The following is a 21,790-nucleotide window of genomic DNA, read 5'->3' on the forward strand; positions in this document are numbered from 1 at the left end:
TGGACAGGGCTACCAACCATGCTTGTGGCGCAGACTGTGGCAGGCGCAACGCAGCCGGTCATGACCTTGCCAATGCAGGTGGAGGTGGCGGTGGCTATGACAGACGGGTCAGAGCCAGGCGCGACTGTAGTGGCGCCTAAGGCACCGAAGCAACCCGCACCGTCAGCAGCCCAAGCGATGGTGCCTGGCATGGGACAAACGGAGGGGGACATGACCGAGATGTCCCCGGGAGTCATGGTGCTAGGAGAGGGGTCAGCGTCCGTACCGTTGACCCCTTTCGTCGTTGGAGGGGGTGTCCCGGTGGGGATGTTACAGCGAGAGGGGTCAGTAGTGCTTGGAGCCAGCGGAGAGTTGTCCCTAGCCCTAACATCGATGGGCAGTGACTCGCCTACGTGGGGTGAGCCCCTACTCTAGTGGATGAATCCATAGGATCTGGTGTCGATGCTTTTCACCCTTGACGATGACACTAAGAGCATGGAGCGGGAGAGCCTCGACATAGGGCTCAGGTCCATGCTCGAGGCCCTAAACCACGCCACGGGCGCCTTGTGCGATGTCATCATTCCCTCCGGCCTAGTATTGCTTGGTCCTGCTTCTTTCCTTTATCTTCCTTTTTCTATTTTTTGTATCATGATCATCATCTTCCTACAGTCCATCAAAGCTCACAGCCAGGGAAAGTCTCATTTCTTTTGTTAATAGAAGGAGGCCTGGGACCGCCTCGTTGAGGAGGGGCGGCTACACGGGGAGGTAATAGCTCAGCTTGTTGTTGCCCAACAGAGGGTGCCCGAGATGAGTCCCCTCACCAAGCAGGTGGACAATCTTCGATCACAGGCGACCAAGGCCTGTCAAGATGCTGACGAGGCTGAGAAGGCATTCGAGGCCCTGTCGGCGAGGTCACAGAAGGACGACGAGGAAGCCGACAGGTCAAGAAGGAGTGAGATGAGTTGCTCTAGAGGGATGCCAAGACCCGCTAGTGGGTCCTTGACCTTCTGGGCGAGGTTAAGAAGGAGAGGGACCTAAAGCTAGGGGCCAAGGAGAAACTCACGGCCCTATAGAAGAAGGCGGACCTAGATGCCGCGGTAGTCGCTCGGCTGCGCAAGGAGCAGGATGAGCTGCTCCAAACCACAAAGAGGCTCCGCTCAAAATGCGGTGCGGCTCATGAGAAGTGTGATTAGGCTTTCCGAGAGTGTGACCAGGCCTACCAAGAGTGAGACAATGTGTAGTAGAAGGTTAGCTCCCTCCAGGCCGAGCTTGAAAGTGCAACGACCCAAAAGCTGGAGGTCAAGAGCATTTCTATCGGGCTAGCCATGGACCTTGCTAAGGTGAGGAGGAATCTATAGGCGGAGAGTGACAATCTTAGTAACCTGAGAACTACCCTCGGAGTGGTCTGCGATGACCTTCAGGTGGTGCGGTCGGAGGGGACTAGCTCTCTTATGGCTCATGCCATTGAGATCACAGCTCAGGTGTGCCAGCTCAAGAGGAATGCTCTTCGCACTAGGGTCAATTAGTCCTTCATGATTGCTCATTCTCATTATAGAGGTAGCATCAACCTAGAGACGATGAGCCATGGCTACATGCCTAGCTATGAGGTCCATGAGCTAGAGGAGATAGAAACGGCGGTGGCTCCCCTTTCGTAGGACGTGGTGAACATGATAGAAGATGTAGTTCTCCCCTAGAGGGGTTAGTTAGTTAGATGGGTCGAATGATCATTCTTGTAATAAGCGGATAGGCTCCGACCCTTCTGTATCGTTTAAACAAACTTGTCATTTCGTTTGATCAAATCTATTCTTTTGTTTCTTTTTATGTGTGAAAAGGGGTTAATGCATTCCAACCCTTCCATTTGTTAAGACCATAGAGTTCGAGGTGTAGGAGGGAAACTCTAATAAGGATGGTAAGCAAGAATGCCATAGCCGCTAGGGCATAAGTTTCTTGCAGTCCGATAAGCCTTACTCAGTCGTTCGTTTCCACAAACCTTGCCGCTAGGTTTTTAACATGAGGAAAGGGTTGGGTATGGTGACTATTTCAGAAAGGGTATATATATACCCTTATCAGCCCCTGAGTGAGACCCGACCCCTTGCCGTTGCTGGGGTCGGGTGTCACTAAAGATCGAGGAGAGGATAGTGAAACTAGTAGGAGAAAGTGTCTCTTGTATTAGAAATGTTACTCTTAGTTTTTGCATGTACCCCCTCCCTAGGATCTGAGCCAGCATTATGTGACTGCACATTTGGTCTCCTTGCAAGTCCAACTTTCCTTGAGCACCCACGCATAGTGGGGGCTGGTCGAGTGTCGGCTCGTCTTTGTGGTTGTTACCCCATTCGTAGTTTCTACAACCGGAGGGGTTGAGCTAACGTCACTTGCCTCGATGGCTCGAGTGACACGCTCGGTGAGCTCACTAACAGGCATGTTCAAGTGGAATTAGGATCCGTTGTTCATGATGGGGTCGGCATATCCCTCATGTAGCATTCCACTGCTCCTTAACCTACCTCCCGACAGATGCCTGAGTTGCTCTGGAGAGCGACTCAGGTGGCTCACTGCCCTCCCCTCGATGGAGATTCTGTGGGCTCAGCTCGAGGTTAGGATTGAACGAGTAGTTTGAGATGACCCTGTTCACTTCCAAGCAGGTTGGGCAAAGGCCACTGGGGCTCATCTGCATTTTCTCCCCTGGCTCTGTTTGACACGAGGCAACCTCGAGCCCTTCATAGGCTGGCCTTCGAACCCCAGTTAGTTGGATTCCTGAGTTAGGGTCGGGAGGCTTGAGCCCCTGAGCCCCATTAGGCTTGATAGGGGTTGGTCAAATTTTATGTGTCACCCCATCCGTGGTTTCTGCAACCGGAGGGGCTAAGCTAACGACACTTGCCTCGATGGCTTGACTATCGCACTCAGCGAGCTTGCTAATGGGCATGTCTGAGGGGAATCTGGTTCAGTCATTCGTTGATAGGGTTGGCATAGCCCGCATGTGGCATTCCACTGCTCCGTAACCTACCTCCTGGTAAATGCCCGAGTCATTCCGAAGACCGGCTCAGGTGGCCCGCTGGCCTCTCCTCGATGGAGATTCTGTGGGCTTGGCTCAAGGTTAGGATTGAATGAGAAAAGTCGAGATGTCCTTGTCCGCTTCTAAGCAGGGTCGGGCAAGGGCCGCTGGGGCTCATCTATGTTTTCTCCCTAGCTCTGTTCGACACGAGGCGCCCTCGAGCCCTTCGTGGGCTAGCCTTTGAACCCTGTTCTATTGGATTCCTGAGTTAGGGTCAGGCGGCCTGAGCCCCCGAGCCCCATTGGGCTTGGTATAGGTCGGCCAAAGTTCATGTGTCACCCCATCCACAGTTTTGGCAACCGGAGGGGCTGAGCTAACAGCACTTGCCTCGATGGCTCGAGTGTCGCGCTCGATGAGCTCGCTAACGGGTATGTCCGAGTGGAATCTGGGTCCATCGTTCGCTAATAGGGTCGGCATAGTCCTCATGTGGCATTCCACTGCTCCTTAACCCACCTCCCAGTAGATGCCCGAGTCATTCCAAAGACCGGCTCAGGTGGCCCGCTGGCCTCTCCTCGATGGAGATTCTGTGGGCTTGGCTCAAGGTTAGGATCGAACGAGAAAGGTGGAGATGTCCCTGTCTACTTCTGAGCGGGGTCGGGCAAGGGCCATAGGGGCTCATCTACGTTTTTCTCCCCTAGCTCTATTTCACATGAGGTTGCCTCGAGCCCTTCGCAGGCTGGCCATCGAACCTCGCTTGGTCGCCGCTCATATCGAATGAGATGACTACCGCTTCGTGACACGACGCGAAGCGTTGTGATGCAGCAATTGCATATGCAATGCTTGGATGTATGGGATGAATGTATGGATGGATGTATGAATGAATGTATGAATGTATGTATGAATGTACGAATGAATGATCATGTACTAGAAAGTACAGTGGGGGTTGTAAAGTTACCTTGATGGCTCGAGTGACGGGGTCAGGGTGCTCTTACTAGATATGTTCATGTGGGGTCTGGATCCATCGTTTGTGATGGAGTTGGCGTAACCTGCATGGGTCATCCCACTGCTCCTTACCCATCTCTCGGTAGTAGCCCAAGCCATCCGATCGACTTGGGTGACCTGCTAGCCTCTCCTCGATGGAGATTCCATAGGTGGGCCCCTCCAAACCCTTCCTAGGAAGGCGAAGGCTAAAGCTTGGGGTGTGGGGACAAAAACTCTAATCACGCTGGTGAGCAAAAAATGCCATAGCCGCTGGGGCATAGCTTTCTTGCAGTCTAACTAGTTTTACTCAGTGTTTGTTTCTACACACCTTGCCTCTAGTTTTTTAACATGAGGAGGGATTGGGCATAGAGAATGTCTCCCAAATAGGCACTCTTGTCGGCCCTCAAGTGAGGCCCGACCCCTTGCCGTTGCTAGGGTCAGGGGCTCGATAGCAAAATTAATAAGAGAAAATGTGTGTCAATTAAGGGTGACCCGTCTCTCGGCAGCAGCTTCGAGCTGTCCGATCGACTTGGGTGACCCACTAGTATAGGATTTACCTAGATGGCTCAAGTAACGGGTTCGGGGAGCTCTTATCAGACATGTCCAGGTGGAGCTCGGGTCCATCATTCGTGATAGAGTCAGCATAACCCGCATGGAGCATCCTACTGCTCCTTAACCATCTCTTGATAATAGCCCGAGCCATTTGATTGGCTTCAGTGACCCATTGGCATAGGGCTTTCCTCTAGAGATAGAGGATGAGATCATCCCCCCAAGAAAATAGTTAGGCAGATATGCCAGGCGGTGACCTTGTATTAAGTGGACAAGCTCTTAAATTTTGTTCTGGCCTAACAGATTTTTAGCCCTTCTCCCCTTTCTGTGTAAAAAGGATAGTGCATTCTGACCCCTTCCGTCAGTAAGGCCGTAAAGCCCAGGGTGCGGGTGAACAAACTCTGATCATGCTAGTGAGCAAAAGCATCGTAGCCGCTGGGGCATAGGTTCCGACTAGTTTTACTTAGCTTTCGTTTCCATAACCCTTGCTTCCATGTCTCAACGTGAGAGAGGGTCAGGCATAGAGAATGTTTGCTTGGTGGATATACTCTTAAACACGTACCGACTCTTTCTGTAGCTAAGGCCAAAAAGCTTGAGGTGCAGAAAACTCTAATCACACTAGTGAGCAAAGGCGACGTAGACACTAGGGCATAGATTTCTTGCAGTCCGACTAGTTTTACTCAGCATTCATTACTGCAAACCTCACTTATGGGTCTTAACGTAAGAAAGGGTCAGACATAGATAATGTCTACTGGATAGATATGCTCTTATTAGCCCCTAAGCGAGGCCCAACCCCTTGCCATTGCTAGGGTCGGGTGTCACTAAAGATCGGGGAGTCGATAGCAAAACTAATAAGAGAAATTGTGAGCTTATTAAGGGTAAAAGCGGTGTAGCTGCTTGATGTTCTAGGTGTTGATGAAGACCACACCATCGATGGTCTTGAGCTTGTAGGTGCTTGGTCAAAGAACTTTCGTGATGACATACAGTCCCTCCCATGGTGGGGAGAGCTTGTGGCGGTTCTTGTAGCTCTGGACGAGGTAGAGCACCAGGTACCCAATGTTGAAGGCTCGACCCTACACCCGACAACTGTGGTACCGACATAGCGCTTGCTGGTACTTGGCCGAGTGGAGGAGGGCAATGTCGCGAGCTTCATCTAGCTAGTCCATGGCATCCTCGAGGGACGCCTTGGCTCCCTATTCATCATACGCCGTGACCCTCGGCGCTCCATAGTTGAAGTCGATTGGGAGGATAGCCTTGAAACCATAGACCATGAAGAATGGTGTGTAGCCGATGGCTCAGCTAGGGTCATCCTTAGGCTCCAGAGCACCATTGGAAGTTCCATGACCCATCATCCGCCAAACTTGTTCAACTAGTTGAAGATCCTATGCTTGAGGCCTTGTAGGACCATGCTGTTTGTGCGCTCGACCTGCCCGTTCGTGCGGGGGTGCGCCACGGTGGCCCAATTGACGTGGATGTGGTATTCATCACAGAATTGGAGGAACTTCTTTCTGGTGAATAGCATGCCATTGTCCGTGATGATGGAGTTCAGGACTCCAAAGCGATGGATGATGTCAAGGCAGAACAGCATGGCTTGCTAAGACTTGATCGTGGAGATCGGTCGAGCCTCTACCCACTTTGTAAACTTGTCTATGGTGACAAGCAAGTGCATATAGCCCCTAGACGCCCTCTTGAGAGGTCTGACCAGATCAAGCCCCTAGACCATGAATGGCCATGTGATGGGATCATCTGGAGTGCTTGGGCTGGTAGTGGGTCTATCGAGCATAGTATTGACACCCTTTGTAGGTGCGCACAATCTGTTCAACGTCGACAATTGCAGTCAACCAATAGAAGCCTTGTTGGAATGCATTTTCGATGAGGGTTCTAGGCATGACATGGTGACCATAGACCCCACCATTGATATCGCTCAGCAACCACTTCCCTTGTTCAATGGGGATGCAGCGCTGTAGGATCCCGGTGTGGCTTTGCTTGTAGAGCTCACCCTCAATAAGGATGAAGGACTTGGCACGATGCGTGAGCTGCTGAGCCTCCATCTTGTCTATTAGTAGCACCTCATGGAGGAGGTAGTCGAGGTAAAGCATCCTCCAATCGGCCAGAGGTTTGGGCTCTATCGATGGATCTTTGTCAAGCTCCATGACCTCGGGGTCGGATGGAGTCGATGGCTGGTTAGCCCCCGAGCCCAGGGCAAGCGGCCCACCATAGCTCATTCTGGCTCCTCATAGCGGACCGAGGGCTTGTGCTGATCTCTCGCAAAGATGCCCATTAGCACCGGCTCTCGGTCGAATGCTGCTTTTGCTAGTGCGTCGGCCGCCTCGTTGAGATGCCTTGGGTTGTGATTGAGCTCAAGCCCATCGAACTTGTCCTCTAGCTAGCGGACTTCTTAGCAATATGCAGCCATCTTGGCATTCTAGTAGCTCGACTCCTTCATGACTTGGTCGATGACTAGCTCGACTCCAGAGCTCCGAATGAGGTATTCTGGGAAGAGGGGCTCTCCTCTGGCAAGCTACACCATCACGTTGGTGAATGAGAAGGTGAGATGGCATAGGTCCTCCTGAGACGGTCAGGATCCTAGGAAGGTGCCGAGCTAGAGCTCTAACCTCCCATAGTTGAAGCCGAGGAGCTAGTCGCTCCTAGGAGCGTGGGCCTCTGGTGCATGTAGCTACAACTCCTCAAGGCCTTGGCGATCGCATCGAGGCTGGTGAAGTGGAGAGGTTGGACGGCGATGGGAGGCTGCACCAACTCTCCCTCCATCGTGATGATGAAGTCTAGGCTCCCAAAGTGCATGTGCATGCCCAGGATCCTGCTAACGTTGTGACTAGCCATTCGAAGACTGGTGTGCATGTTGAGATGCGCAAAAGGCCCCTACCTGGCGCACCAACTATCGGTGTTTGGAGTAACCACCAATGAGTAAATTTCTAATATTGCGTGTCTAGCTCAGATGGTGTGCTTAGAGGACATGAGGTTTATACTGGTTCGGACGGAATGTCCCTATGTCCAGTTCATTATTGCTGCTCATGTTACTAGCACTGAAAGTTCGTAGTAGATTTTACAAATAGGTGAGAGAGGGATAGGTCCTAGGTCTCTGGTGGAAAGAATGAACAGGTGCCGAGGGCTCAGTCGCTGCTCGGCTATGTGCTTGTGTGTTCTGATCAGTTAATGATCAGATTGTTCGATCATTGGTTAGATGGATTGGAGCAAGATGGATTGGAGTTAGATGGAGTGGAGTCAGATGGATTGGAGTCCAATGGATTGAAGTCAGATGGATTGGAGTCAGATGGATTGGAGTTAGATGCCCCTAATGGGATGCCCTGCTTTCCCTTTTATTGGCAAGGGAAAGCACAGGTTACAATGGAGGGAAAGAGAAGAACGAGAGAGAGCTGAAGGCCTTTAGGATCACTAGGTCCTTCTTCTCCTTCATGTGGGTCCTGCCGACCCTATAGATGTAAATAGGGATAGCGCCATGTCACAACCTTTGTCCGTCACTAGCGCCATGCATAGGCATCATCTATCGGTCATGGCGCTCCACTCTGTCCTAGCAGACATCTTGGTGAACTAACACATCTGTTAGTGTTCATTCAAGGGTTAGGCAGAACAGCACTAGTACACCCAACGCTATTCCTGATGTGCATCCCTAGGTATGGGCCATCATGGCCATGGGTTACATCAAGGCGTGCTGGTCTCCTTCTTAGCGTCAGAATTTTGACCCAAGCCCATACGCTTGGACCTAGAGTGGTTGGTGGTGGTATGGGTCTCTGTCGAGCGAGGCAGAGCCCTCCCCTAGAGGTTAGGCGAGGTGGAGCTAAAGCCCAAGGGTCGGGCGAGGTGGAGCGCAAACCCAAGGGTCGGGTGAGGTGAAGCCCGTGGCCTCAGGGTCAGGCGAGATGGAGCCTACCCCTAGAGGTCAAGCAAGGCGAAGCCCGAGGCCTCAGGGTTGGGCGAGGCAGAGCCTATGGCCTCAGTGTCGGGTGAGGCAGAACCTGCCCCCAAAGGCTCCCTAGAGGTTGGTCAAGGTGAAGCCCGCGCACCTGGGGGCCAGTTGGAGCCGTAGTTGCACTCTTGACTGCTCAGGGTGATTTAATGTTGATGACCACTAGCCCCTCCTCTTCGGGTACCCTAGTATTGGTCCCCGACAATATGGTCATTCTAAAAGCTGACCTTGGTGTAGATCTAGAACAATAGCTTCACCAAGATGCTGCTGGCTCAGATATCCCCCAACATATCATGGATTGAGATGGGCAACAACATGTTCTTCGGCTCCTTCCTGACCTCTGCACTAGGGCCCATGGTGCTCCATGCGGAGAATAACCGGCTGGGTGGTGAGCTATTGTCTGACATGAGCAAGCTCGCCAACCTTACTAACTTGTATGTGCCCAACAATCAGATCTCTGGCTCCATCCCAACACCAATCAAGCTACTACAGAAACTAAATTCACTCATCATGAGAGGCAACCGGCTATCTGGTGCGATACTGCCATGGAGCATTGGGCTTCTCCCAGCACTGATGACGCTTGATCTATCCAACATTGAGATCACTAGAAGAATCCCATCAGACATAAGCAACATGTTCAACTTGCTTAACTTGTCATCAAACTAGCTCATCGGTGAGGTGCTGGTGCAGCTGCAAAGTGCGGCCAATGACTGGAGCTTCCTTTGCAACTAGCTCTATGCCATGGCAGACTCAGGCATGAACCTCCTGGCATGCTCAGGTGGAGGCTAGGGGAGCCATGATGAGCTTTCCAAGGGCCCGATCATCCTCTTCATGCTCCTCGCTGCCATTGTCCTCATCGATAGCGTCAGCATTGCGTGTCTACTCTTCCACCATCGGAAGGAGAGCCACGAGGTGACAGACTAGAAGATGATGGTGTTCACCTAGCTCAACTTCTCTAAGTCAGACATTCTCAACAACATCCGCGAGGAGAACATGATCGGTAGCGGCGGGTCTGAGAAGGTGTACTGGACCCACCTTGGCAATGGCAATGGCAATGGCAATGGCAGACACAACAAGGAGCGTAGCATCGACAGCGGCGACGGCAGGATGGTTGCCATGAAGAGGATATGGAACTGAAGGAAGGTCGATGAGAAGCTAGACAAGGAGTTCAAGTCAGAGGTGAAGGTGCTGGGCAACATCCAGCACAACAACATCATGAAGCTATTGTGCTGCATATCTAGCCAGGAAGCCAAGCTGCTGGTGTTCGAGTACATGGAGAACGGTAGCCTAGACCGGTGGCTGCACCACCAAGATCGTGAGGGCGCCCCCATGCTGCTGGATAGGCCGACCTAGCTTGCCATCGCCATCGACGTGGCCAAGGGGCTCAGCTACAAGCACCATGACTGCGCTCCCCTGATCGTCCACCATGACGTCAAGTCTAGCAACATCCTACTGGACCCAGACTTCCAAGCCAAGATCGCCGACTTTGGGCTCACCCAGATACTCGTCAAGTCCGGCGAGCCCTAGTCCGTGTCAGCCATCGGTGGGACATTCGGGTATATGGCTTCAGGTTAGAAGCTCAGGGATTTCAGTTGTCATCCATTTCAATTTTCAATCTATGAGAATTTATAGCTGCAGTGCTGAATTGCTGATTGATGTGTGGCAATGGCATCTCTATAGAGTATGGGTACAGGCCAAAGGTGAACAAGAAGGTGGACATTCAGGTGTTAGTAGTGATCTCTCCAGCTCGGGCCCAATGGCCTAGTTGGGCCTTGACCTCGTAGCCTTACCCTACATGGTTGGTGGGCCCCCATCACACTATGCTATATATAGAGGTGGGGCTGGCGGCTCAAGGAATGAGGTTCACCAAGAGTACTATAGTCACCCCACTGACATAACCCTAGCCCGATCTAGAGGGTGCATAGCTAGTGACGGGAAGCCACCACCGTCTTCTCCTCTAGGACACCACGCCACTGCTAGACTGCACCACCTGACTCCATAGCAACACCGACATCACCATGGACGGCTCTAGCTCCTCCACCAAGCCCTCCGACTGTCGGTGATGTCTCACCTCTCACCCTTTCCTCTCTGTTGCTCTATTTCTTCATGTACTAGGATGAACTACATTTTTTATCACAAGTAGAAGAGGTTGTACCCGCTAGATCTATGCCTAGTTGATCTTATAGTTTCTATCAATGGTATCAGTCGAGCCTAATCTGGGCGTAGATCTAGGTTTTGGTGTAGAAAAGAAGAAGAAATTAGAATGAGATGATTCGATTTTTGATCTGGATGAAACCCTTACCCGAACCCTAAAGGGAAAGGACGGAGAAGGGGAGGAACCTACCTGGGTTTTCTTGCCTCCGTCGACACCTTCGTTTGCGTAGGAAGAAGACTGCGCTGTGGCCTCACTATAGCATGTACCCTACTAGGATTGGGCTCAGGGCACCATAGCAAGACCGCTCGATAGCGGCGCGCTCACCCCCGAGTGAACGCACGCGCCGACGAGGGGACCTACGGCGGCGCCACCGACCTCCATCCTCTAGCTGCGCTGCGGGTGGCCACTGTCGCTGCTCTACTTCATGCTGAGAGAGGGAGAGGGAAGAAAATGACTAGGGTTAGAGGGGAGGTGCGGCCAGGGCAAGTTTTGTGCCACCAATTAGCGCGGATGGCCGTCGATCGCAATCCGATGGCAGTAGCATCCCGAGCCAGATTGAGCCTAGGTGGGGAAGTTAATTCCTAGCCTAGGCATGCGAGCTGGGTCGTGCGTGTGCTGTTGGGCTGCAGTTGTCGCACTGGGCCGCGCTACACAATATTCGCTGTTTTAAGTTTTTTATTTAATTTTTAGAAGCAATTTGATGATTTTTGCTAAGTTTTGATGATCAATCTCTGTCAAAATTTGAACCAACAGAATAATTTTTTCAGAGAGTAGAAAAGTACAGTAAAATGCTTCTGAAAAGTAGATAAATTTATCTTTCATGTTTCCGCTGCAATTGATGATGTTTATGATCTTCTAATTAAATTCGAACCAACAGGAGGATTTAATTTTGAGAAGTAGTTATATTTTTTAGTAAATTTATGATTTTGCTATTTTCTGACCAAAGTTGTTGATAGCAATATTATAAATGTTTGATTTATGAGTTTATGCATTAATTCTATTTTCTGCCGAACGGTGATATATAATTAATATAGAAGAAGTTGTATGTTTTAATTTTGACCAACGTTAAATTAAGGCATGCAATCATTATGTTATGTTTTCTCACTTTCTCTGACACTATTTTTTAGGACTCAATCCTATGGCATTTTTCTCACATATTCCACCTCTTGAAGGGGGCAACTATAGAATATGGCGAGAGAAGTATGAGCTCGCACTTGCGCTGTCCGAGAATGACTTAGCACTTACCCCTCCATGTCCTACTAAGCTAGAGGACCCGGTGAGGGCAGAAAATGAGACTGATGCTGATTTCACTGCTTGAAAGCGAGATCATGCAGAAGTTAGAATGAAATACGATCTTGATCAGAAGAAATGGGACATCTCGAACCGCAAGTGCTTGATGGTGGCCAAGTCCACTATCTCAGATGCTATAAGGGGATCAATCCCAGATTGTGATACCGCCACCGAGTATCTTAAGAAAGTGGAGAGTTAGTTTACTAGCTCTTCAAAGGCTTATGCAAGCACCTTGATAAAGAAATTATTCAATGAGAAATACTTTGGCTGAGGTATAAGAGAACACATATTGAAGATGAGCAACACAACATCCAAGCTCAAGCCAATGGATTTGGGGCTCAAAGATGAGTTCCTGATTCATTTGGTTTTTGCTTCCTTGTCAAAAGAGTATGAAACTTTTGTTGTTAACTACAACATACAGCCCAAAAAGTGCAAGAGGAGGAGAGGCTTAAAAGCTCACAGGGTGACTCTACTAACCTTGTGAAGGACAGCAAAAAGAAGAATTTCAATAAGAATGCCAAACCTCAAGGGAAAGCCCCTCAGAATAACCACCATGCGAAGAACAATAATGCTCAAGTTGAGAAGGATCAGTGAAAATGGTGCAAGAAGCATAGACATTACCAGAGGGACTGTCTAGACTTCCTAAAGAGCCTTCTGTAGAGAGGTGAGGATTTCACTACATTCATAGATGAATCCTTGTATTTAGGTTATGCAAAATCTACTTGGTGGATCGATTCAGGTGCAACTGTTCATGTTGCAAATTTATTATAGGAATTCCGTATGAGGAGGACCCTGCAAAAAGGAGAAAGAAGAATTAAAGTTGCAAATGGGGTTGAAGCGGAAGTTGAGGCCATTGGAGATCTCTCTCTAGAATTAGATGATGGTTTTAGACTTTAGCTTTTAGATATTCTTTATGTACCCTCTTTGCGTGGAAACTTGATAAGTGTCTCATGACTTGATGATGATGGTTATGATTGCCATTTTGGTAATGGCAAATGTCGAATTGTGTATAATAATAAGTGTGTTGGTCATGCCTTCCAACAAGACAAGCTTTATTTATTATTACTTTCTGAGAATGTGAATGCTGTGAGCACTAATAATGAGAATGCTTCCTCATCTATGAATGCAACAAATAAGTGAAAGAAAGTGCACGATGTATCTTCAAAATTATGGCACTATCGTTTAGGCCATATTTTGTGGGGGGAGTAGAGTGATTGATTAAGAAATCAATTCTTCCGCCTTTTGAATTTTTAGATTTAGAACAATGCATAGATTGCATAAAAGGAAAGTATGTTAAGAAAATAAAGAAACATGCCAAATGAAGCGTAGGAATTTTAGAAATAGTTTGCATAGACATCTGTGGTCCTTTTCCTGTAAAGAGTGTGGATGGTTATGATTCATTTATAACATTCATAGATGATTATTCTCATTTTGGCTATATTTATCCAATTAAGGAAAGATAGGAAGCATTGGATAAATTTAAGATATTTAAGGCTGAAGAAGAAAATTAGCACAACTTAAAGATTAAGGTAGTAAGATCCGACTGTGGGGGAGAGTACTATGGTCGACACACCCCATATGGCCAAGTTCCTAGACCCTTTGCAAGGTTCTTATAGGAAAACAACATAGTTGCCTAGTATTCTACACCGGGCGAGCCTCAGTAGAATGGAGTAGTGGAAAGGCACAACCGTACCTTAATGGATATGGTGAGAAGCATGATAAGTTACTCTACTCTACCAATAAGTTTATGGATGGAGGCATTAAAAACCACCATTCATATTCTTAATCGAATGCCAAGCAAGTCGGTACCCAAAACACCGTATGAGTTGTGGATAGGAAAGGAACCCTCACTTAACTATTTACGTGTGTGGGGTTGTCCAGCAGAGGCAAAAGTCTTTAACCCAAATATAGGGAAGCAAGACTACAAGACAGTCAGTTGCCATTTCATTAGCTATCTAGAAAAGTCAAAAGGTTATCGCTTCTATTGTCCTGACAGACAAACAAAGTGTAATGAAACTAACCAAATCATAAGAACGTAAGTACAAAAACAATCACCGAAGCGATCAAATTCCTGTACTTAAGCTCCCATAATCCTGGTAGTTCAGAAATCATGAAGGATTTCAACCAACTCTCGACATACAAACCAAGACCATAGTGATTCAACACAACACATCATCTGTTACAACATTTCACAAGTAGCATTCGGATTACATCCATCAGAGTTCAAATAAAATATTACAAACCAAGTTCGAATGTGCAAAAGCAACATAGTTTAGTACATAACTTCATAGTTTTCAAATACATTGCCAAGTCTGAGTCATGTCCCACAAAAGCATTATTAGGTACGAGAGCTAGTAGCGACCGCGCCCAATGGTCTAGTCTTCATCCCCATCTAGGAGAAGGCAGTACTTGTAGCAACCAAAGTAGAACTGGTCATCTACAACAGGTGGGAGATAAACCCTAAGTATGAGAAGGTACTCAGCTAGACTTACTCGTCAAAACCAGAAATAAAAGACACCAAGGATCAAGCAAGGCTTATGAGGTGGGCTAGCTTGACACAGTTGCATAAAAGAGCTTATGATTATAGTAACCAATTTAAACTTAGCATCAAGCTTAACATCATTTATCTATCCACTAGATTAGCACCTGTACTAGAGCACTCACTTATTAGGAGCAAACAATATTAACCATAGCAGGTATAATAAGGCTGTCATCATCATATCATCATTTCCGAACCATTAGGTTATTTAGTGTATCTACATTAGAGATAAGCTCGTCAAGTTCTCACTAACTGGGAGAGACGGCGACTCGAATCGAATTACAACTCAGCTGAGGGGGTATTCCTAACTCTCACCCTGGCATACTTAGCAAGGGTAGCCATGGGTCACCAAATTCATGGGTTCGATCAGTGCCAGCGCTCTCAGGGATTACCCTTCTGCCAGGACGATCAGGAATTTTAAATCACCTACCCTTGGACTCACGCCTATGGCTCCCTTCCGAGGCGTACTTATACTTATCGACTCCCGGCCTGAGGTGAGCTACTCGGCTTCATGGTCGGTCTCCAGACCCAGCCAACTAAGAGAGAGGCATGCGTTCAACATGAACAGGAAAGGCTCCAAGATTCAGTCCTTAATCGACACAGACGGAGTCACTGCAAACCGACAAGCCTCCGTCCGGTCTTCATTTCACATTAAGATTGGTTCTTTTCCACGATAGCAAATATAGCCAACCGTGTCATATGTATCTTCCTATATCTCGCAGGTGACAGGAAATCACCTGACTTCTACCGAGTTTGAGCAGGGCTAAGCACTACACGAGCCTGAGCTACATAGGATTCAGGATATAATATCTAGACAAGGATTGGGTAACCAATGCAGCAAGTGTTTGCATCCAATACCTAAACTTAATGCAACAATATATATATGTAACAATAATACTGTAACTGCATTTTAGAAATTAGAAGGCTTAATATGCTCCAGGGCTTGCCTTTCACAAAGTTGCACGGACGGTGATCCGGGCACTCAACGGTGACCTCGTCTGGCACTTCTCCTAAAGGCTGCACCTCCTGTACCTCCGGTATCGGCTGCTGCTGCTCACTCGGTTCCTCGAATTCCAGTAGGGTCACTCCTTTCGGTACACCTATTGCATGCCGATACACAAGATAAATATCATGGATGCATAAGGAATGACATGATGCTCCTAACGAATGAGTCACAGTAAGTGTTTAACGAAACATCATTGGACACTCGTTTACCGAGTAAAATAGCTCTATTCAAATCGCTTTAAGCATGTATCTAACTTAACGTGAAAAACAAGATCAACTTACCTAACTTGCACAACCTAAGATAAAGATGCTCATCTTTAGTTAAAGGCCTAACACCTAGGAACATTACCACAAGTTTAGGAAATATTTAAGGCATACTTAAATCAAAGTTATGGTTTTACATGCAACGAGTGGTTCCTTAATTCAATCATAACCAGAGCTCTATAATTCCAAATGACTTGCATGAGGACGTTCTGGAAAGCTTATGAAATTCTCTACAAATCAATTGTAAACATCACAGCATGATTCTTACGTTAACCAAATCGAATTCCAGTAAACCTGGAATCTGTCCAGAAATGACAGGGTTACTAACTTAATTATTTATTGATGATGCAAAAGCCTAATTTGACCAAACCAAGCATACCAACTTATTGCACATACCAGAGGAACACTAGAAAGTATAGTGCCAACTTCTAAATAAATTATTTAATATCCTTTTCAAATTTATTTAGTTAATTAGGTGATTAAAGCAATATATAGTAAAACTATTTAGAAAAATCTACAAAAATTACAGTAGATATCTCATGCTTCACATAGACTACCATAAAAATTTCAAAGCCATTGAGCAAGCAGAACTTGCTGTACCCAAAATAACAGGTGGCATGTCTATTTTTAGCATAATTAGGAAACCCTATTGAAAAATGTCAAGCAATAGATTTCTTATTTTTCCTAGCATCATTCTAGCATAAGAATAGCACTCACCAAATTTTACCTTTATTGGATCTATAGAAAAATTATGAAAGTTCACACAAGATCCATCCATGCAAACAAGATAATTTTCTATCTCCTACAAACAGTGTCCAAAATTTATGAAAATTTAACTATAAGCTATTCATGATATGAGCAGTACACCATAAAAATTTCATGCCATTTGGAGCTACCTAGAAAAAGATATAATTATCCCTAATTCCTCCATGATTAAAAGAGATAAATAAAAACTCCCATTTTCATAACAGAACATGGCATGGATTATATTTTTAATAGAAACTAGACATTATCATGAACTCAACAAAATTAGAACCACATCATTTGAATCTATCTACTAGGAGATATATATTTTTGAATATTTATACAAATCTGTGAAAAGAAAAAAACAAAAAAAATTTGAAACCCTACTCTACTGGCTGGGCCGGCCCGAACAGATCCGGCGGCCCACAAACACATGCAAGCGATGCCAACGTAGCCTAGACACGGCGCAGCCCAGGTCCGGCTCTCGCCTTGGCCTCAGCGGCTGACAATCGAGACCCACGCGACAGCGAGACAGACAGGGGAACGGAGGAAGACGACGGCGCAACTCATCGCCGGTGGTTCCTCCGGCGAGGTCAGTGGTGCCTCGGTGCTCGCCTCAACAATGCGCATCGAGCGGTGCCATCCATTTTGGCTATCACCGCAGCAAGAGGGGGTGGTGACGGCCATGGCGGCGCTCGGCCACGGCTCGGCCGGCTCCGGCGAGATGACGGCGTCACAGCCCTAAATGGTGACCCTATGAGCTTCAGCAGCGCTCACAGTAGCTAGTGCAAGAGATAGAAGGGATGGTAAGGCTGTGGTGGCGGTTGGCCGCGTGGAACGCCATCTCCGGCGAGGTCAGCCATGGCGGCGGTGGAAGAAAACGGCGATTTCGCCCTTACCAAGGCCAAATTGGCACGACGGTGGGGTGGAGGAGGTAGAGGAGATCACTGCGAAGCTACAGATGAGCTGGGCAACGCGTTTTTGCAAAGAGGCGTGAGCTAGGCGAGGGCGAAGGTTTGGCCGGCAATGGCGGGCGGCTGAGGCTCGACGCTGCGCGCGGTGAAGGCGAGAGGGAAGCAAAGGAAGCTGGCGGGTGCGTCGGGCAGGCGCTGGCCTTCTTCTGGAGGTCGAATGCGCGACGTGGAGGCTTCAGCCGAGCATGAACGCCACGCAGTGAGCGGCTCCTATGCCGGTCGGCCATGACATTCACTGAACGTTTTCTAAAAATTGCGATTTAGTGCTCGAGGATGATGACTGACAGTGAGTATTCGACGTGTCAACACGGCTAATCCAATGCTCCTTAGCAAAAACTGTGTACATGAAAAATGTAGGTCTACCATCCATCTACAATTTCTTTTCAAGGACCATCATCTAATTCGCCATGGATCAGCAGTTACATCAAGCCAAAGTTGGCTTGATCCACTGAAAATGTAGTTACGACTTAGAATATTTTCTAAGTGTGAAATCAGCATGGAATTCTGACTTGTGGGCCATGTTTGAGCATGTTCTAGCCATTTTCATGAGATGATCATAAAACAACTTTTGTTCCTTGATAAATTAGCTACAACTTTGGTAAAGAGTGCACAGCCATGCAAAGTCTCTAAGTTGGTCTTTTGAATTAGTCAAACTGTGGCACTCTAGGGGTCATTTCAAGTCAAACCTTCACTTAAGGGCAATTTTGTCATTTTGATCTACATGAACAATGTCCAAACAATTACCCTAAGTGTAGTTAAGGTGTATTAGACCATGATCAACCACCTTACACAATTGTTATACCATTTCAAATGATCACATGTGATGAAACAACAAAACAAGCAATTCACCCAAATGTTGCAACGCAATGTTTCACATGTTTCATGACTTTGTTGTCATTTTATACTTGTCACATTACTACCATATTGCCATGTTTCAAAGTATGAGAAATTCATGTTGCATTCACAGGTTACACCATTACCATTCACAACAATCCAGTATGAAACACACACAGTTGAAAATGTTGCATATGCATGTTTCAGTAACAATGGCATGATGAGATAGATGATGCACATGTTTATGAAATGAAATGCAATTTAGTGGAAGCCAAACACCTAGGGTGTTACAGCCCTCCCCCCTTAGAAAAATCTCATCCCGAGATTTGGAAAGCGTACCATTTTGTATAGAAAGTTGGATGATTTTCCTTTAAATAATCTTCCCGCTCCCAGGTTGCATCCCATTCACTATGATTACTCCAAACTACTTTGTATAACTTAACTACTCATCTACGAGTCACTCTTTCTTGAGTATCCAGAACTTGCACGGGCTTCTCCTCATAAGAAAGATCAGATTTCAAGTTGACTTTCCTTGTTGCTATTCTTTCCTCAGGAATACGAAGACACTTCTTCAGCTGGGACACATGGAATACCGGGAATATAGCTCCCATCTCATGTGGTAGATTGAGCTTATATGCTACTCTTCCACTTTTCTCGATAATGCAGTAAGGCCCAACATATCGAGGCTCAAGCTTCCTTTTGATTCCAAAATGTTTTACTCCTTTCATAGGGGATACCTTCAGATAAACATGATCACCTACTTCAAACTCAATAGGTTTTCTTCTCTTGTCAGCATAGCTCTTTTGTCTAGCCTGAGCCGCAGTCATATTCTTCTGTACAGTTCGGACTTGCTCTTCGGCTTCTTTTACAAAATCAATACCATAGAATCTTCTTTCTCTGGGTTCCACCCAGTTCAAAGGAGTTCTACACTTGCGGCCATAAAGAGCTTCAAAAGGAGCCATTTTGATACTCTCTTGATAACTGTTGTTATAAGAGAATTCAGCGAGAGGTAACCAGTCCTCCCAAGAGCCTTTGCAAGAGATCAGACAAGCTCTAAGCATGTCTTCAAGAATTTGATTAACACGCTCAGTTTGTCCTGATGTTTGCGGATGATAGGCAGAACTATGGATTAGATGAGTGCCAAGGTTCTGATGTAAACACTCCCAAAAGTGAGCCATGAATTGCGGTCCTCTATCAGAAACAATGGATTTGGGTACCCCATGGAGACGTACCACTTGTTGAAAATAAATCTCAGCATAATTGTGAGGGTGATAGGTAGACTTGACCGGAATAAAGTGAGCGGATTTAGTTAGATGATCTACGATAACCCAGATGAAATCACAACCCTTTTGGTAGTGGGTAATCCAATAATGAAATCCATGCTAATTTCTTCCCACTTCTAGCCAGGAATAGAGAGTGGCTGCAATAATCCGGGCCTCATGTGAATAGCCTTAACTCTGCAACAGTTATCACACCTTGCCACGTAAGCTACGATTTCTTTCTTCATCTTGGTCCACCAATAATACAGCTTGAGATCTTGATACATTTTACTACTACCAGGATGGATGGACAATTTAGAAGAATGGGCTTCAGCCATAATTTGATTTCTAAGTTCTTTGTCTTTGGGTACCACAAGCCTATCATTAAACCAGAGAACTCCTTTGTCATCGACCCTAAAGTGCTTGGTCTCCTGATCTTTCATCTTCCGCTTGATATTAAACACACCCACATCAGTCTTCTAGAGTTCAATAATTTGACTTCTAAGAGAGCAATCCACAGTGATATTGTGGAGTACTATAGGATGGAGGTGTGCCAGATGAAAGTCTTCACTAAATAAGGAATTGCAATGGGCCTTTCTGCTTAAGGCATTAGCAACCACATTCACCTTGCCAGGATGGTAGTGAACTTGAAGGTTGTAGTCTTTGATTAATTCTAACCATCGTCATTGACGCATGTTCAACTCGGGTTGAGTAAAGATGTACTTGAGGCTTTTATGGTCAGTATAGATGTTGTACACATTACCCAGCAAGTAATGTCTCCAAATCTTCAGGGCATGAACAACCGCGGCTAGCTCTAAGTCATGGGTAGGATAGTTGACTTCATGTTTTCGAAGCTGGCATGAAGCATAAGCAATGACCTGGCCCTCCTGCATAAGAACACACCCCAAACCGGTGCCACATGCATCACAGTAGACATCAAAAGGCTTCTCGATGTCAGGTTGTGCCAATACAGGAGCAGAGGTTAGTAAGGTCCGCAAAGTGTGGAAAGTGTCTTCACACTTCGGAGTCCACACAAACTTCTCATCCTTTTGAAGTAGTCGAGTCATGGGCTTGGCGATTTTAGAGAAATCTGGAATAAAGTGACGATAATAGCCAGCCAATCCCTGGAAACTTCAGACTTCTATGACCATAGTAGGTGCCTTCCACTCAAGGACTTCTTGCACCTTAGTAGGGTCAACCGAAATTCCATCTCCAAATAACACATGACCCAGAAAAGGTATCTTGTTCAACCAGAATTCGCACTTGCTGAACTTCGCATAAAGCTGGTTGTCACGTAATCGGGTTAAAACAATTCTCAGATGTTCAGCATGCTCTTCTTCATTCTGAGAATATACAAGGATATCATCAATAAACACGACGATGAATTTGTCCAGTTCCAGCATGAATACTGAATTCATTAGGTACATAAAGTGTGCCGGAGCATTTATCAATCCAAAGGACATGATGAGGTATTCGAACAAGCCATAACGAGTAGAGAAAGCTATCTTAGGTATATCTTCAGGATGAATTTTGATCTGATGGTAGCCAGACCTCAAATTGATCTTGGAGAATACCTTAGCTTTGGAGAGCTGATCAAATAGAATATCGATGCAAGGAAGAGGGTATTTGTTCTTGATAGTAACAGCATTTAGGGGGCGATAATCCACGCACATGCGCAAAGATTCGTCCTTCTTCTTCACAAAGATAGCTGGACAACCCCAAGGAGAAGAACTAGGCTGAATCAAACCTTTCTTTAGGAGCTCATTCAACTGACTCTTTAGCTCAGCCAACTCATTGGGCGGCATTCTATAGGGCCTTCGAGAAATAGGAGCCGTACCTGAAATGAGTTCTATCTTGAATTCTACATCACGGTCTGGAGGCAATCCAGGCAAGTCATCAGGGAAGACATCTGGAAACTCACAGACAATCGGTATATTTTCAGTGGCTTTAGCTAGGGTAGCATTGGCTGTATTGTGGATAGAGATATCATGAGGTAACTGCACTAGAAAACCCTTCTTATCCACAGGATCCCTCAACATTACCACATGGGTTGATGTATCGATCAACACTCTATTTCCGCTCATCCACTTCATTCCTAGGATTACATCGATTCCTACCCCCGATAGAACTACAAGATCCGTAAGGAACTCTCGATCCCCAATCTCAATCCTTACATCTTTAACTACTTGGTTAGTCAGGATATTATTTCCAGCAGCACTAATAAAATAACCACCCTTGACAATTGTAATCACATTCATCTTATGCATAGACACAAAAGTAGA

At 46.7% G+C, this 21,790-nt stretch overlaps 1 pseudogene; it reads left to right on the forward strand.

Moving 5' to 3' along the window:
- The first annotated feature begins 474 nt into the window (after positions 1 to 474).
- LOC136526197 (receptor-like protein kinase 5) overlaps positions 475 to 21,790 on the forward strand; it is a 32,905-nt pseudogene continuing 11,589 nt past the window's right edge.

This window comes from Miscanthus floridulus, chromosome 19, assembly GCF_019320115.1.
Source record: "Miscanthus floridulus cultivar M001 chromosome 19, ASM1932011v1, whole genome shotgun sequence".
Taxonomy (NCBI): Eukaryota; Viridiplantae; Streptophyta; class Magnoliopsida; order Poales; family Poaceae; genus Miscanthus; species Miscanthus floridulus.